The sequence below is a fragment of the Nannospalax galili genome, unplaced genomic scaffold (assembly GCF_000622305.1).
Source record: "Nannospalax galili isolate Female #2095 unplaced genomic scaffold, S.galili_v1.0 scaffold277, whole genome shotgun sequence".
NCBI lineage: Eukaryota > Metazoa > Chordata > Mammalia > Rodentia > Spalacidae > Nannospalax > Nannospalax galili.
The window spans coordinates 1,644,662-1,650,139 of NW_008340240.1; positions in this window are offsets into that span (position 1 = coordinate 1,644,662).

Genomic DNA, 5,478 nt, shown 5'->3' on the forward strand with positions numbered 1-5,478 from the left:
TATGAGCTTACAGCAATGGTGACAGCATGTACAAGACCCATGCAAACTCAAGCTGACAAAAAACTAGCACAGAACTGTGGAAACGGGCAGCAGGCCCCAATCTTAGCTGAAGAACTATTGGACAGCTGATTAATACTGCATGATGAATTGCTGACCTTCTTTAAGGGAATGAATCTAGATAGGCTGATTAGACCCCAGTGGATGAAACTTGCATTGAGAAATGTTAGGGGACACTGAGATAACTTGAAAGGCCTTAACATAAATGACAGAATGAGGTGAGGGGCTATGGGAGAGTGCTTATAGCAAAGGGGGCATAAAGAGGACTAAGATGTTGTGTATGAAATACACAAAAATTCAATAAAAACATTTAAATAGAAAATTTAAAATGTGAAGTGTATGCCTCTTATCTATGTCTTCACATTTAAATATAAATATATACATAATATTTAGACAGAATTCTGATAGTAATTTATATATTGCTGAGTTACTTACTATATTTTTTTGTTCCTTTGTTGTTGTTGTTTGCAGGATCTCCCTCCCAGCTGGCCTAGAACTTGCTATGTATACCACACTGGCCTTAATCTCACAGAGATCTGCCTGCTTCTGCCTCTTGAGTGCTGGGGTTAAAGGCATGTTCCACTACACTGTATTTTAACTTCGCTTGACTTGGAGAATATTTCAGGGCTCCACAGTATGACTACAATAGTTTATGTATTTTATAAATAAATTTAATTAATATTTATTTTGATTAGAAACATTTACTACCTCAGTGTTCCCGACACCTTACTAATTTTTAAACTAATGCCCTATTATTTTTCAATGCTCATAATTATTTTTATTAGGACATAGGAAATGGTTTACCCATTATTTGTGTGTGTTTGTAGTGGCAGCTCATTACATGGCCTCCAAGGTACGTTGCTCAGTCTCTTAGTGCTGCTGCTCCTGAGAGGTGTATTTTGTTTTAAATATATCCCTCTTCCTGCCCATGTGGTGTATGTGCACGTATGTGTTCCTGTGTGGACTGCCCTTCAAGTGTGTGTGCTAGGTGTCTTCCCAGTTGTTCTCCATTTTGATTTTTGAGCAAAGATCTCTCACTGAACTTGGAGCACATCAGTACCGCCAGCCTCACCAGTGAACTCCAGGGGTCTGCTTGTCTCACCAGACCTAGCTCAGGGATGACAGGTGAATGCTGCCTTGCTTGGATTTTACATGGGTTCTGGGGATCAGAACTGGGGTCCTCATGCTTCCACAGCAAATCCTTTACAGACTGGACATTCTTCCAGCTCTTACCACCTACTTTTAAAGTATGGTTTTAGAATTTTGTTCTCACCTTGGAGAACACACACACACACACACACACACACACACACACACACACACGCCACAGAGTCAGCTTACAAACTGAGGAATTTCTTTCGTTTCATTTCTTTTCTCTCATTTTTTCCAGTCACATCTTCTACAACTCTAATGGGAAAATAGTAGTACAGGTTGAGTATTAATAATCTAGAATATGAACTCCCCAATGCTCTACAACCTTGAAACTTTTTGAGTGCCACCATGATGCCATAAATGGGAAATTCCACAGCTGATCCCCCAAGATATATCATTATATAAATATAAAATAATCAAAGCACTTCTGGTCCTAAGAAAAGGGATATTCACTCTGATTTTATAAAATTAACTTTCATGCTTTGGCTTTTCTTTCATGGTTTCTATAGCCAGTCTTTTTGTTGTATGTTTAGAGAAGAAATCGACTTTCAAGCTCAGCATTTGAGTATTCAAAAATATCCAATTGTGCTCTATAATCAATCTATTATATGTGGACTGTATTATTTGAATAACCATATGTATCAATCAGATTTAGTTGTTCTCTGACTAGGTTAGGCAAAAAAAAAAAAAAAAAAAAAAAAAAAAACCTCCCCCAAATAAAACCCAAACGAACAGCAACTACAACAAAAACAATTAATTGGTGGGAATGGATATTTATGAAGCCACCTGAAGTCAGGACGAGCAGGTTGTGATTGGAAAGTGTCGGGAACAAAATGAAAGAACTGCCGAGGCCTGTTCCTTCTGCCACTACAAGAACTGTTCGGCAAGGAGTGTCGGCTCCAGGTCACATGTTTAAGCCGCAGTTGGAAATAAGGTGACTGCATTCTTGGCTTCCAGAGCACACAGCCTTATCTCTGCTATGTACAAGAAACCTGGTCCATAGGCAGCTTCTATATGCCTATGAGGCCAGAGAACAGACGTTTGAGCAGCTCAGGTCGAGCTGCCAAAGAGAAGTCTCCTTGACTGCACCGGCCAACAGGCATAAAGGCAGCTGCAGTGTTGCCTCCACTCCACACAATCATGTTTGCCTTCTCATTTGAACAAACCAGCTAGCCCACCCCACCTGCTTAAGAAATACAGTTTTCCTTTTTATTCATGTAATAAGAGTAGGCCACAAAAGAGTGGGTGTGGAGTTAAACAAACAACAAATCACAGCACTTGCCACATCTAGTTTTTATTTTGGAAAATTTCTACTTTTTTTCATAGGAGCCTAACTTTGTTTGATAGATGTAATATCTGGTCACCTCCTAAGTATATTAAATGCTAATTTTAAAGTTATCTCTGCGTTTGCTCTGTAACTCTTGGGTTCATTTTTCTGTTTGCTGAGCTGCTGTATAGACTTTAGTACTTGGCTATTGTTTTTCATCACATATTGGGAAAATTTGATTAACTTGTCCATATTTGGATTTGATAAATCTACCTTGCATAATTGGCCAACTTGTAATTTCTCTCTCTCCTCTCTCTCTCTCTGTATGTATGTATGCAAATTCGTATATGTATGTTCATTTAAGAAGCATAGATGGCCTGACTGCTTGATTTTTACATTCTTTCAGGAACATTTGTGATATGAGTCAGAACTTTTTTTCTTTTCTTTTTTTATAAATTTCTTTTTGTTTTTACGATTTTTTTTTTGTTTGTTTTTTGAGACAGGGTCTCCCCTGTAGCCCCAGCTGGCCTGGAACTCACTATGTAGACCAGGCTGGCCTTGAACTAACAGAGATCCTCCTGCCTCTGCCTCTGCCTCCCAAGTGCTAGGACTAAAGGCGTGCGCCACCACGCCCAGCCAAGGTCAGAATTTTCAATGCAGACTTTACCCTGAAAGAGTAAATTTTGTCTTCCTTCCTTCCTTCCTTCCTTCCTTCCTTCCTTCCTTCCTTCCTTCCTTCCTCCCTCCCTCCCTCCCTCTTTCTTTCTTTTTCTTTCTTTTTTTCTTTCTTTCTTCTTTTCCTGTTGTCTGTCTTTACAAAGATAAGAGGTTACCTCAGGTTTTGCTGTGCTTACTTTCTAGTGTCAATATTCACTTGAGAATTCCAAACTATTTAATTTGTTGAGAAAGGCAACCAAGATGTTTTTAAACTTTATTTTAAATTAATAGCTGAGTAAAAATAACTAATCTTGGTAAATACTCCAAGGAAGTATTTTAAATCACATACTCAGTGTGAAAATTAGTCAGAGACTTTAAAAATTATTCCCAAATTACCAAAAGTCTCAGAAAAAAGAAGCATACAAATACAAATTCACTGGGGAGTTAATTTCGTGCATATTTTCCTATGGAATGTATGTTCTGGCTTAAGTATTCTCCTTTCATTGAGACTTTCTGAAGATCTTCAAAACTACTCAAAACAAGGAAAAATGTCTCTCTTAGGGGACAACTAATGATATGATGACATTCATACATCTGTCTGATACCATGTGTCAACATTTGGCATGCATCCATCAGAAGAAAACAGGTACAGTGCCTTTAACAAGTTTGGAAGTTTGCTGGGTAACGTGGAAATGTCTCAACAAACATTTGAAAAGGAAGGGTCAAAATTGGCTGACATTTTTAAGGGAAGTGATGAGGTGTATTGAGTTCAACCTGTTCAAACACAATTTTCAAAACTTTAAGAAATAGAATTCTTTCCAGAGTTTGGGGAAAGAGCAATAACATAACACATGAAAAATTACAGGCTGTGCATTATTCTGACCTACTGTTTATTTCTTCATACATAGCACTCCTTGATTTTTATGAAAATTTTTCGAGGAACTCCAGAAAAATGTATTTGTTTCTAGAATTTTGCCCTTTATAAATCATGGTGCTAAATAATAGGAAATTGTGTCTAAATTTACTGTTCTAAAGATACAAACTATTTTTCTTGTATACTTGATGGAATTCTGAAACTTATAGTAAAAGCCTTTCCTTTCTTCCTCTGTGATAGTAAGCATATTTTTATAAATAACATAGATGTGTACATGGACATGAGCATTTGGTCATAAAACCAGGAGAACATTATAAATAGTTGCTAGATGCTCTATTTTAAAATAAAAGTAATATTAAAATAATTTCAAGTTTTAAAACTACATATTTTCCTCCTAACATTTTCTGAAAGTTTATTAATACCATACTATAGTGAAAAATAACACATCATGTGACATTTCAATATTCTCTTACAGAAATGCATCGACTTCAGTGAACATGCCCAGGGAAGCATTAGTGATGCATTAGATTCAGAATTGCAATTGAAATCATGCAGTCAATAAATACTATATCACTCTTAACCATAATTCAGACATATTTTGGGATAAAGTGATCTGAAGGTTATCTATGTAAATAACGATCAACTCTTTTTTTATGTTGCCATTCAACTTTTAATATGAATGTTCTACTTTATCCTAAGTAATAGTTTTTATCAGTTGGAAAACAGTATAACTATTGATGCCAATTTGAGCTCATAGGTTATCTCCCCTAGACTGCAGGGTACTGGCTGGACGAAAGAGCATGACAAGTTTTCTTGCTTTCCACAATGCCTTAGAAATAGTAGAAGATTCACTGAAAACTAAATAAGTAAGAGGAATAAGTGAAAGCCACTTTTCAAGATAGATTGCAGTGCTTCCACTGACTGCCATTTAGGGCCTCTTTCTTCATCTTCCATCTCATCACATCTGGGAAGCTTTTCTTATTCAATCGCAGGATATAGGAGGGACTCTTTGATGTGTGGCATTAACCTTTCACATGAAAACCTCTGTCAAAACATTTGTCACTGTGTCTTCAGTTAAGCCAGTGCATCCACCTGCAGTGACCAACCTGCAGCCTCATTTGGGGGATGGGGGCAGAGACTGCTTCTGCCAGAAAAGCTGTGGCAAATAAACTGTGGTCCAAATTCAAGGTAGGAATGTGACTCATTATGGATGTGACTCATTTTTATAGATAATAGACTTACTGGGTATAGATCATATCCACACAGTTTTCACCACTTTTACAAACTTAAGTTTTGGAAGTCTAGAATGTGTGAAATCCCTCTCATTAAAGGGGTTTCATCTGGCATGTTAAAGCCCTGTGGGTGCTACTGTAATCTTCTTTCATATGATCCTCTTATCCTTCAGCTTCCTGTAATTCAAAATCCTTTCTCAAACTCCTATATTGCAGTTTTGCATATTTATTACCTCCCA